The 13,299-nt window shown below is 44.6% G+C and overlaps 1 pseudogene; it reads right to left on the reverse strand.

Annotated features, from left to right (window-relative positions):
- Positions 1–4,409: 4,409 nt before the first annotated feature.
- LOC146856080 (protein unc-45 homolog B pseudogene) lies at positions 4,410–8,890 on the reverse strand (annotated as a pseudogene).
- Between the last annotated feature and the right edge of the window lie 4,409 nt (positions 8,891–13,299).

Genomic DNA, 13,299 nt, shown 5'->3' on the forward strand with positions numbered 1-13,299 from the left:
CGTGTATAATGGTGCTGTTCCTTCCCAGACTCTAATGGGACCACATGACAGTATTGTAATGTAGATGTGATGATTTAGAAATCATTAAGGAGGGGTTCTGGCAGTTGCGTTTTTCAATAATAGAGTTTAATGTATTCGAAATCGAGCTTACGTTAACATAAGCACGTTTAATGCTGTCTTCCATCTTGAAATGATGGCACATTACACAACGTGATCACTACAGCAGCTGTTACTTCTGCTGTAATAAAGAATTGTGAGCTATGCACTGAAAGTCTGAGGCATTCCCAGTCTTACTGAACGCGATGGACCTAGTCAAGGACAACTTGGCTATCCCAGTCTACATTACATATTTTGTCTTCACTCATGTTACCTGATTAGACTCTGAGAACCTCTGAATCTAAATGTATTAGTATTATGAGAGAATCTTCTAATGTAGTGTAATGTTTCTTCTTGCTTGTTCGCCATTTGTGCACATCCTGGGAACCACATACTTATGTAGTGAATGTATGATATCTTTTGTCTAAAGTTCAATAAAAGGTCCTTCATCTCCACTGTTGAGAGCTCCACTTTTTCTCCACTTTAGAATCTATGCTGGATTTTCTATTTAACTTTATGAAGTTCTTTGCACTTATGATTTATATGCCTGTATGTTAACCACATTGATGGTCTCACTTCTGTATATCTGTTTTATATTGTTTGAGTAAACTTTTGCCCGTGTCTATCATTTTCATTGAGGATGTCACAGCTTTATTCAAAAACGCAAGACTAAATAAACTAGAGATGAGTCCATTCTGGGAGCACCAAAGTCGATACACGGAAGTACACTGCTTCCGGTCTATGAAGTTGTTGTGACTTGGGTAAGCAAATAAGAGACGGATTTAAACACAGTCATAAGCATATGTATCAACACTCCTGATTTAGGTGTTACTCCTGTAGCTCCCTCCTCAGCACACTAGAATGCAAATGACTACGCCACACACTGAGCTCTGTAGGGCACGTCTTCATTCTTCAGAGTGCAACCGTTAACTGACTAGCAATATGTCACCAACTTTATTTAACCACACTTAGACACACCCCAACATCATTCCTATGGAGTCCTTTGAGACAAGAAGGGTCCCTCTATACAAATATATACAAGACACTATATCTCCCCTTTGTTAAATAAAATATTACTAAATTACACATATATACAATCAACGCTTCTCTATTAGTCATCAAGGCACTCAAAATAGCCTTTCAGATCAACCTAAGAACAAACAAATCAAGAGCAATCAAAGTTTTTGTGATATGATTGCAGTAGCTTTCAAAAACAAAGTCAAGGATATTTATGATGCTTTTGAAGCCACCCCCTCTCGCAGTCCCACCAAATCACCTTTAAACCCTGAACCTATTGAAATAGTTTTCACTGCTTCTCACAGATTTCCCCTGAGGTAGTGGAAAAACACATTAGAGAAATTAAATCTGAGTCTCCGCTTGATCCCTGCCCACTCGCATTTATGAAATATATAGCGCAGGTGGTGAGCCCCCGAGCTCACAGGAAATTTTCAACAATATGTTCATCTCTGGTACTTTCCCGGCTCCATGGAAAGACTTCTCCATACTTCCACTGTTAGAAAAAAAACAATTTGGAGGTGTCTAATCCTAATAACTACCGCCCTATAGCTCGGCTGCCGCTTCCAGCCAAAATAGTAGAAAAAATCATGAACAAACAGTTAGCCCATTTCATCCAGGAAAACGAACTACTTTATCACTCCCAGTTTAGTTTTCGACATGAGAACAGTACTGAAACAGCATTAATTAAGGCCACCGAAGAGATCAGGACTGTGATGGACAGAGGGGGCACAACCGCCCTTGTTCTCCACGAAATGTCAGCCGCGATTGACACCGTGGATCACAATAGTTTGCAGCAGCGGCTAGAAAAGTTGGGTGTAAAGGGAACGGCACTGGCCCTGCTTTCCTCCTTTCTGAAGGAAAGGAGACAAACAGTGACAAGTATAAATCGGATCCCTATGTCCTACCACGCAGAGTTCCACAGGGCTCATCTCTTAGTCCATCTCTTTAACGTGTATGTATCTGAACTCGTCCCTCTGATCCGAGAGTTTGGATTTTTTTGGGTTGTTTTTTGGAAAGTCATAATTCATTTTTATTTCAGTTTGAACATTTCATATACATCCACACATCAGAAAATCATACAAAACAGACCACGAGTCGCACTTTCTAAAAAGGTGGTATTTGGAAATAAATATTGTATGCTGGATACAAACTTTAGTGTAAGAGTTGGCAATTTTACTGTGGGTACTGCTTGGTTTTTCCCTATGATATCTAAACAGTTGCCAGAAGCCGCAGGCTCCCGACAGACTAGATAACTGTACACCAGGGGACTACCTTTGGGTTTAAGCACAGAGCGGGTCGGCTATGGAAGGGGTGTAAAGACCACCAGTTGAAGGCTGAATCTGGCTTTGAATTTTTGTGTGTTTTTATTTATTTGCAGCAGGAGCAATTCAAGATTAAACTCCCTGCAAAAGAAAGAAGGTTGGCCATAAGGACTTATGTTGGTGGTTCCATAAATTGTTCCGATGCTGTTTTAATGGTCGAAGGGGCTATAGAAATGCTAAGAAAATAAGGCGTGGAAGAGGGCAGTTGGGATGAGGGGGCGCTAGTGAATTGCATGTATATGTACATATGTAACAAACGAATCTCAGTGAGTTATGGTGATGTCTTACTTCAATATCAGTGGACCTATGAGTAATGCATCAAGTCTTTTGAGTGATGTTTCACTGGTATAGAGTTTGACCTGGGGGCATCTTTTAAGAACTGGAGAGGCTTCTTTGCAACTACACTCTTTGCAGGAGGTACACTCTTTGCAGCCGTAGGTAGGGGCAATCTCAGAGCCCGTTTGAGGGTCAGACGGTAGGCAGTCTGATAATGTTGCCAACATGTTCATGAGCCATGAAACAGTAATGCCACTCGTTTTGGAGTGTTGGCAGCAGAGAGCTTTTTTCAGGGTTTAGGATGCCTGTTGTTCCCTCTGCAGCTTCAGCCTCCCGGTACCATTGGGGCTGCAAGAGAGGGGTCTTAGCTCAGCGGTTCTTAACCTGGGCTCTGCACCATGGTGCAAGGGTGCCTGCGCCAGCGCATGGCTGCAGTTTGTGCACCAGCGCAGGGTGAAGCACAGAGATGCAACACATTCTTGTAAATATGTCACATCCCCGCGCTTCGGAAGTGCCGCAGCGTGGCGCAGCCAAAGGGTTTGCGGTGCCACGCTGAGGCACTTCCTTGTAGATTTGCCCCTCAATCATTTGTGTATTTGTTTGATAAATGTTTGTTTCCATATTTTTGGGGTATTGTTTTGCGGTTTAAGTCATTGAAAGTGCTTAGGATGGTGTCATCCGGATTCCAATAATGATTCAGTGGGGGTCCCCAGACTCCAGTAATGATGAAGCGGGGGTCCACAGAAGTGGAAATGTTTAGAACCCCTGTCCTGGCCAATTATTCTTACCATATATATGGGGGATGACGAGATCAGATCTGCAGTAAAATGAGAAACTGCCCTGGAATAACAGAGCAGTTATTTAGTTGTTTAGTATGCCTCTGAAATGAATGTGGATAATTCACATATGTACTTTTGAGGTTCTGGGCGTGCAAAGGTACTTGCTGAATAAACCGGAGTAAAGCTCTGGCTACTTCTGAGAGTTCTGCTCCCCCATGTAGCAGTCTGTGTTCTAGGCTCCCATTTGGTACTGCAGTTGCATGGAGATGTCTAATGGCTCAGATGTCCACTTCCTGAGTAGCCACATTGCCTCACTGCGAGGAAATTACTAAATGTTGATGTGCTAGTCTCTTTTTCTGCTACAATTTCTGAGTGCATGGAAACAGACTAAATGATAACTTTAAGTGCTATATGTGAAGAAGCAAGAAAACTTCTTTCAACTGAGGGATTGTGGCAGGGGCTCTGCCTGCCGGGAGACCCTCACTGATGGAAATTAGTACTTTGCCTGCAGGAGGTAACCACTCATATTCTTTGGACGAAAGTAATCAACCAGTCTTTAATTGTTGATGGTGAATTTGATGATTCCAGGTGACAAACTGTCACAGCAGTACAGACTGCCCAGAGAAGGCCAGGAAGAAAGTGTGAGCATAAGCATAACAAGGGTGGTCACTCTGCTCCAGTCATCTAGAGTCTGATATCCAAGATGTGCAGTTCTGTGGCACATGTGTGAAGGAGCGGAGAGCTCCCACTCTAGAGAAACCTAGGTGGATAGGTGAGAGGTAAGGTGGGTGACATGGCAGCTGTTTGGACATGACATGACTAGGAATGGTCTAGCTGGGACCTTTTTGACCCCTTGATTCATCCAGAGTCATGGTTAAATGCAATACGTTATTAATTGCATTAAACAAATACAGTGTTCAACTCCGTGCATGGCAAATACTGATGCTTCCTCATTGATGACACCTTTAGGAGCCAGATCAGTGTGACACATACAGAATAGGCCCGGAAGCTGATTTTGTTTGGATAGCAGTTGTGTTGGTTTCTAGTTAGGTGCATAGATTTTAATTCACTTTATGGTGTTACACTATACAAGTCTTCTCCCTCACCGAGGGGTCACAGTCAGAAAGTGCCTGTCTTTCACAGTTTCTTTGGTGCACGTAAAAAGCAGATTGTCGTCAGAGTCCAACAAGCCCTGCAGGGTCCTGGGAATGGTGCCAGATGAATCCATCCTTTGAATGCTTAGGAGACGGGCTTAATGAGCCCGTAATCCATGCATTTGATCAGGGCTTTGCGTGCTACATTGATGATGTGCTGCTTCTTGGGGTTGTCCTCCTGATTGCCTATGACTGTCAGGATCTCCAGCATCTCACATTCCACCAGCTTCTTGGCCAGCTCCTTGTCAGCGTTGATCAGGTTGTAGGCGATCACCACCCCGCGATGCTGCACCTGCAGATCCTCGCTAAGGCACAGCCGTTGCATGATTTCCACCCATTGGTTTGTCACTTCAGTCATTTTGAAGCACAGCTTCTTCTGAGAGGAGGTGAGCAAGACAAGAGCACGGGCGGCGGCACGCTGGAGCTTCTCCTCATCTTCCTCACTGCACAGCAGCACCATCAGTTTCATCCGGTCATTACCTTCCTCCAGGAATCGATCTTGCACCTCTTTGTTTATCACCAAGTTGCACGTGCACTCTGTGACCGCCAGTCGTATCTGTTCGTGGTTCTCAAACATATAGTTTTCTATGTCTGGAATTTCTTTTTCTTTGATGATCTTTTGCAGTAATTTGTCACTTTTTCCTGCAAAATTTGTTAGACCTAAGAGAGCCTCAAAGTTTTGTATGCCATCCCGTTCTGTGTTCAGCAGACTGACTAGCGGCCGCACAACCTTGTACACCCTCTCTCCAGGGAATGCAATATCCGGATTTGAAACTGCAGCAATTCTGGCCAGAGCATGACTGGCTTTTGCTTTTCCAATATCAGTGCCCTCGAGGGCCAGGGGTATGAGAGCCTTTCCACCTCCTCGTGCCACAATAATGCCTCTGACCTTTGGATCATCACATAAAGCAAGGAATACTCTTGCTAAGAACTCCTTAGTTGCATCAGTGAGGATGGCACTGTCTGCTTTCACCATGCACGTGAGCGCAGAAGTCACTCCTGCCTTGAGCAATCGCTTCACTCGCTTCGACACAAAATCTTTCTTGTCCTTGGGATGCTCTTCGGGCACATGCTGTTTTGAGAACATGGCCAGCTGTACCAGCTCAGGAATGATCTCTTTCACATCGTAGCGGTTGGTGCAGTTCACTAAGGTCGAAGCCACAGCATACAGGACCGTCTTATCGCTTGACTTAGACAGCTCAAATATGGCTTGCAGAGCTAGTTCATCCTCCACAAAATCATCCTTGACGTCTGCATCCAGGGTCAGGTAATCAAGCCCCTCTACAGCCCACCCCCTGGTTCGATTGTCAATGCATGCATTACACAGCCACCTGTGGGCACCGGGCGGCAGCCAGCAGACATAGCCCGGGGCAGGCTACAATTATTAAATTATGGGTTCAGGGCCTCTCCAGGTTCCGCTAAAGCCTCTCGTCGTCTCACTCTCTGGCCTCCTCTCAAGAGTTTGGTTTTAGTCTCATGTCTTATGCCAATGACACCCAGATAGTGCTGCCAGCGTATAAAGATCAAGCCTCCCCGATACTACAGTTTCAGAACTGTATAAGTGAAATAAATAGATAGATGGGAAAACACTGTCTCCAGCTTAATTCTGGGAAGACCGAGGTAGGGATCTTTGGCAACCTCCAACCAAGGTGGGACAATCTCTGGTGGCGACAGAGATGGGTAAGCCGCCAGAACCAGCTCAGAAGGCAAAAAATGTGGGAGTTTTGATTGATAAAAAATTAACACTATCTCACCAGACCAATGCCATTGTGTCGGCCTCCCACTTTCTGATAAAGAAACTCAAGAAGATTCTACCTTACATCCCCACCGACCATAGAAGGACAGTTGTAACCACTCTAATACAGTCAAAATTGGATTACTGCGATGGGCTCTATCTGAATATGCAGAAGCAATATCAAAAGAAGCACTAGACAGTAGAAAATGCAGCTGCTAGACTTCTTCTGAATGTCCCTAAGCACGAATCAGTAGCCAAGGAAATTCGAAGACTCCACTGGCTTCCGGTGGCCCAACAAATTAAATTCAAGTCACTATGCCTAGCATACAAGGAACTGAGCAATACAAGATGACTATTTCTTAGAAATCTCTTTGCCTGGTATGGACCGGCCAGACAATTACTCTCCACAGGCGCTAGACTTATGAAAGTTCAGAGGATACGGTCCTCAAGCTGGGGAGGCCAAAGCCTCTCGTATGATCAATAATCAACTTTATGGCGTTGTTGAATAGAAGAAGCGGTTTCAGGCAGGCGGCAGCATCATAATGGCCTGTGGAACTTCCTGCTGTTGACAGCAGGGCTCGTTCCGGCGGAGTCTGCAGCCCGCTAGCACCTGCTCCGTTCATACCATCTCTAGGCCCCAGCTGTGTGCTTGCACCAGTGTTGCCGCGACTGCAATGGTGTCGCAGGGCCCCTTTTTAGGTCTCGCGAGCCAAAGGCTCGAAGAGACATTTTATATGTGGGCTTCTCAAAGTGCTGCCGTGGCCTAAAGCTACAGTGCACGTGAACGTGCACGCGCGCAGCGCCATGTGTCTTTCCTCCGTAGCGATCGTAATCACGATCACTTTCACTTTCGCGGGCTCCTCTGTTGCCGACATTCCCCCCTCCCTTCTTGCCCAGCCCTTGTTTCACAGCTTCCAAAGGCTCAGAAGAAGCGGTATACAACGAGGAGCCATCGTTAAGTAGAACGTTTTTTTCCCTTTCAAACATGCCTTTTTCTTGTTTTTTACATTTACATACTAAGTAATGAACACACCTCCCAAACAGCAACTAGCGGCGATCCCTGTGGCCATTTATTTATTATTTAATACAGCCTCGGTAATGCTTGCCTACAGAGCAAGAGATACACGCATTGGGCAGCTGCAGCGCTGACCCGGTGAGTCTGACTGGCTTGTTTTTAACTTGAGTTGCGTGCGCCATCTTATTTCCGCTCCTGACTCCCTTCCTTTCCCTCTCCTCCCCAGACCGGGATGCGCCAATGCCGCATGTTTCTCCTGGACAGCAATTGCAACGTGTTATCAATGCGGCGCGGCTTTTTATGTTTCATTGGGATATAAAAGTATTTCAATAGATAACATCTTTCAGCGAGGGAAGAAAGCTTTACTGTTCTGCAGGAAAAAAGTAGGTACCTCCCCCGTTCCATTTCATGAGCTTATCCTTCAGCTGAAAGTAAAATGTCCGTGCCCTTAATACAGTTTCACTTTCTTTCTCCCTTCCTTCACACGCGAAAGGCTGTTTTCATTCCGTAACTTTCTGAAGTCCGTGGGGAGCCCACCAGGTAATACGCACCCGCCACATTTCTTGGGGATACGCGCCCACTCTTGGTTGTGTTGCATTAGCATCGCACAGTACTTGCCGCACTCCCACCCCCCAACCCCCTAATTCGGGCCTACTCTTTGTCCGTTCACGCCCCCAGCAACCCGCCATACTGCCCCCACCCTGGAGGATGAGGATGCGGGAGCCTGTGTGGAGCAGACTGTAGAGGTGAGTTGCCTTGCTTACTCCTTTCGGTTTAAAGATATGCACTTTCTCATAGGATTATACTGGAGTCCTGGTCCCTATCAATCTGGCTCTTGCGTCATTCCAGATGGAGGTTTTGCAGTAGGTCGCTGTGTATCACAGTGTTTCTCTGTTTACAAGTGCACTGAAGTCGCTGGGTCGAATGCGATGCATCTCACCAGTGGACATGACCTTAATTTTTCCCTAAACATCCATCGTGTGCAGCAAGTCTCCCCCAGTTAATGTACCCCAATTGTGCTTAAATCCCCCCTCACCCATTGCTAGCCCCGTAGTGCTGCCTGCTTTGCCCCTCTGTCCATGTTGCAGTCACTCGCTCGGCAGTTTGCAGTACATCCACCCATGTATTGGAGATTTACACCCTTACTCTGGTGTTTGCCACTCCTCCCTTGGTACAGAGGTTCTGCTGCCCCTTGTGTTGCTCATGCACACGTGGCATAAACTACTTGATACCCCTATGTGCTGCAGCCAAACCTCACCCGTTATATACTCTTGAGTACTGCAGCTTAGCCAACTTGATGCACTTACTGTGCACTACGGAGACAATTTATTATCGTGCTGGCATTATTATTGTTTGGTTGCGCCTTAGGTTCCTTGTGACCTCACTTTCCAGTTCTCGGCACTTCATCTGGCATTGGTACCACGTAAATCACTTACCTCAAACTCCTTCTGCCTTCGGGGTGTGGACAGCGTCTTCAGAAGCAGGCAAGAAAGCATTTTCCTTATTCATTTGTCCGAAACCATAATCATTTGCCAGTTATTTTAAGTAAAGGCGCAGCAACACCATGCAAAAAAACAGTGTCTTTGTAAGTAAGTTAAAATGGGGAACGATTGTGAAAAACACTAATCTGTAAACAAAAGGAAAAACCAAATGCACAAATTTCAGTGCTTAAATTGTGCCGGTCTTTGCTGATGCGAGACACCAGCATTTAGTTTCACTTGACAGTCCTCATATTTAAATACATATTTAAAACATACTTCTAGCCGGCCGAAGCCATTCACACTGCTTTGTGTAGCTTTGAATGGTTTAAACTGTCTAAATGTGATGATGTTCAGTAGGAAGCGTTCATACTGGCATGTGGCAGTGATCGTAGTTCCATTAACTAGTGCAAGCTGCAGCGACCTGAGCCATACATTGGGCGATCGCACTGGTTTATTTGTATATGAAGCACTGCGGCCAATCGCTGTCAGGGCTTGGTGAAAAAATATCATTGATGTGTTGAAGAGACCGAAAGCAAACCCAGTCGACAGAACCTCCATGACATGGGTACAAACAGCTTGAGGACAGAAAGCGACCACCCGCTGCAGTCCATGCAGACACACACAACAAGCCTCGGCTTTGTACCAGCGCTCAGCAAACATGAGGCAGAAGAATTTTAAAATGCCATTACTTTGTTCCTCACATCAAAAAATGTAAGGTTTTTGGGAGTGATCAGCCTTAGAAGAAGCTTGACCAACTACTAGAAAGGCAAATGTTTGATCTCTGGGGGCGATATTAAGGAAACTTTGCCCTGCTGCAAAAACAGGAAAAGTCATTGGTAATATTTTGTCCCTTGTGGAGAAAATTTACATCATACCATTTTTTGCTGTTTACATATTTATAAGTTGAAGCATTGTACATTCTCCACGTTTGAAATGCAAAACTTTGGCTTTTGAAGCGATTTTTTAAAAATTATGTAAAAAGGAAACATGCAAAATAAGTTAGCTTATTTGCATATAGCTTGGTTTAATTTGATATGCCATGGTGTGCCACAAACCGTGTATTGGAATGAGGCTCTAGTAAATTGCTAGTGGCTGAGATTGATTCACGAACTCAATGCGTCACTTTTTTGAAGTTTATATTGTGATGCCCTTAGTGTGTGTTTCATTTGTTCTGAATTACGTCCATCATCTGTTCTTTTTGCATCTGTCCCTCTAAGTGGGAAGGGGATGCCCAGGTGTGGGTCCCGTGCCAAACCATGTGGTAAAACCCTTACTGAACTGTTGACATGTAGGAGACTGTAATGATTGCTTTAATTTTCGAAATGATTCCCAGTGTAATAAAGGTTCTGTGTAGATGAACCCTCTTCATGTGTTCACATGCCATCCTCACACCTGATCTCCAAGTGCATGTCTTGTGTTTAAATGGCCTTTACTTTATCTCTAGCAAAATGAACAAGCATTGGCATAGCCAATAAGTCTTGTCTTTGGGGCCTTATAAGTGTTCAGCCATGCAACAGTTTATGTTGTTGCACCAAGGATATTGTGCTGCATAACTAAATACTTATAAGGCCCCAAAAGCGAGACCTATTGGCTATGCCAATGCTTGTTAGATTTGCCTACTGTTTGTGAAATCTCTTGTATTCAATAAAACTTAGAAGGGATCTTATCAGTTCCCGTCACTGAAGTGCTGTGTTAGTGTGCTTTTGTGCTGAACTTTTGTTTTAGCATTACTTTCCCTGGCTGCATTAAACCGTATTACACATTTTATTTACTTTCCCTGGCAACACTGCTGTCTCCATTTCTTTGATTCTCTGATCTGCTTTTTTTTTTTTTTAGGCTTTTAACTTCTTTCGACTTATAAATACCACGGCATGCTCAATTTTGAGGCTAACTGTGGCACACATCACTGACGTCTCCATTTGTTTCATTCTCGGATATGATTCATACTTATTTTGCCTTTTACGTTTCACAACTTGCTTATTTGCCTTCAGTGTCACACATTACTCTCCTCTCCATTACTTACATTTTACGATACGTTTATTACTTATTTGGACTTTTAACTTTCACTGCATGCACGCATTTGCTTAAGAACTTTGGTTCATCGGCTTACGCATTTTCGAGTAAAACAGTGTTGCACATTACTGCTGTCTCCATCTGCTGACTTGGGAATTAGGGAAACTGGCTCACGTTTCAGCACCAGCATTACATCCTGTAAATTTGGGCAAATTACTTAATCTGCCTGTACCTACCAAAAACAGAAGTGTCTTTGCGTAATGGAACTAGGGTTCATGTAAAAACACTTAAAATAGTAGTTGTTATTAAAATTCCAACACAGAAATACCAATAAAATAAGCTGTTTTACGCAACAGAGCCCAACCATGTTGCACATCAATACTTTCACTAACTACCCTTGTTATTTAGTAAAGCATTTAGTTAACTTTCCCAGACTGCACACATTTAAAGCGTGCTTTTTTACTTCTACAATAATTATTTACATATTAGCTTTTCAGGGGAGCACACATTTATTTAGGCCTTTCAGTCACTTACTCTGCTAACATGCATTTGTTCACATGTTGACAATGTAGTCGTTAAATTTCATCTATGCGTGTCTTTGGCATCATAGTCTTAAAAATCCATCTTTGCATGCCTTTTGCACGTTGACAAATTTATGCTTAATTTATTTATTTTCTGTGCGCCTACATACCGGTTTTAAAGGTGAACCTAAAGGCACCGGTTAACATTTTAAACAAGAGGAAATGCAAAAGAATTTACAAATGGAAGAGTAAGACCACACATACACTAAAAGCTACCGACTCGATTACATAGGGTTGCACGTCCAAAGCGGACGACATTAAAACTCGGAAACAAGGTCAAAGTCTCAATGAAGGCTCAACGTTGATCTTTTTGATCAAATTGCTTAATCTTACCACGCCAACAATTGAAAATGTGTATTTGTGTAACGTAACTATGGCTCTGTGAGCACGAGACGGACCGGAAGTGGAGCGGTACTGTGCCGCTGGGCTCCGCTCCGGAAGCGGGAGACGGTTTAGCGTTCAAGCCGACCTTGGGGGAGGAGCCAACGACGGAAGAGGAAGCGGGATGTTTGAAAAGGGAAGAGGCCGAGGTAGACGGAGAGACGAGCGTAGGAGAACAGCGGACGAGAGGAGTACAGGAAGGAGCCGCGACGAGCGGAGGAGAACGGCGGACGAGAGGAGCGCAGGACGGCGAATCGGAAGACGGCGGACCCAGAAGGAACATCAAGGTCTTTACGGCGATCAAACCCGGTGGGCTGCAGGGAGGAGAAGACGCCCCGGGTCCCAGCGCCGCGGTCCGGGGAACGGGCCGTGGCTCGAGGCAAGTGGCTCTTCGGGGACCTTTCGGGTGGGGTTGGTGGGGAGGTTGTGAGGGGCAGTGAGGCACCAGAAAAGGGTGAGACCCTCCCAGACTCCCGCACTTCCCTCCCTATATGCACGCTCCTTCGGTGATGGTAGCACACAGTAAATACAGAGAGTAGCAGTGACTCAGACCTGTTCTTTTTTTCTTTTCTTTTCTTCCCTCCCTTCAACCACCGAGCCCCTCAAGTGGCGGACTCCGGAAAAGAGAAGGCGACATACCCTCCCCGTAGCAGACCGCACTCACAAGAAAGAACCCTCGGAAAGAGACTGTTTTGTTTTTTGTTATGTCTGTGACTGTTAGGAGATACACTCCTGCTTATATTTGGTTCTAATTTGCCAACCCTTCCGAACGTGTTAAAAATAAAAATCAGAACCAATACAGCGGTAGTAGACGGCTTATTTGCGGACCCTCCACCCCGTCAGGGATTACAGACTACCACAGGCTCATGTAAAAGCACTCCTGTACCTTCGGTGGAGGTCACGCTATATAAGAAATGTAAATACAACAAAACTTAAAACATGTGGCCTTTACTGGTGCTTCTTTTTGTAAACTGTGCTTCTAATATCTATGCTTTTATATGCTTTTGGGGCTCCGAGTCTTTTTTTTAAGTTGTTCAAAGCATGCTTGCAAGCTGCATATATGTGTTAGGAAATCACACGCTTGATTTATTTGCTTTCTGTAAGCATACATTTGAAGGGGCATGCATTATAATGTTATAATTAATAACGAGCAAAATCACACAAATTCAGTAGTATTACATTTACTAAAGGTTGTGCACGTGCCTATGGGCAATGTTGTGCTCTAGTGTTTTTTAGACGGTGCGATGGACTTGAAAGTATTGGAGCGCTTTATTTGAGCACCAGTTACATACACAATGACGCGTTAATTTTTTTGGTAGGCATGAGGAGATTAAGTAATTTGCCCGAATTACAGAATGTTGAACCCATGCCGAGACTCGAACCTGGTTCCCCAGCTCCAAAGTTGGCAGTCTTGGCCATTACACCAAGTACGAGTGTGAGACCGGCCTC

This window comes from Triturus cristatus, chromosome 4_1 (genome assembly GCF_964204655.1).
Source record: "Triturus cristatus chromosome 4_1, aTriCri1.1, whole genome shotgun sequence".
Taxonomy (NCBI): Eukaryota; Metazoa; Chordata; class Amphibia; order Caudata; family Salamandridae; genus Triturus; species Triturus cristatus.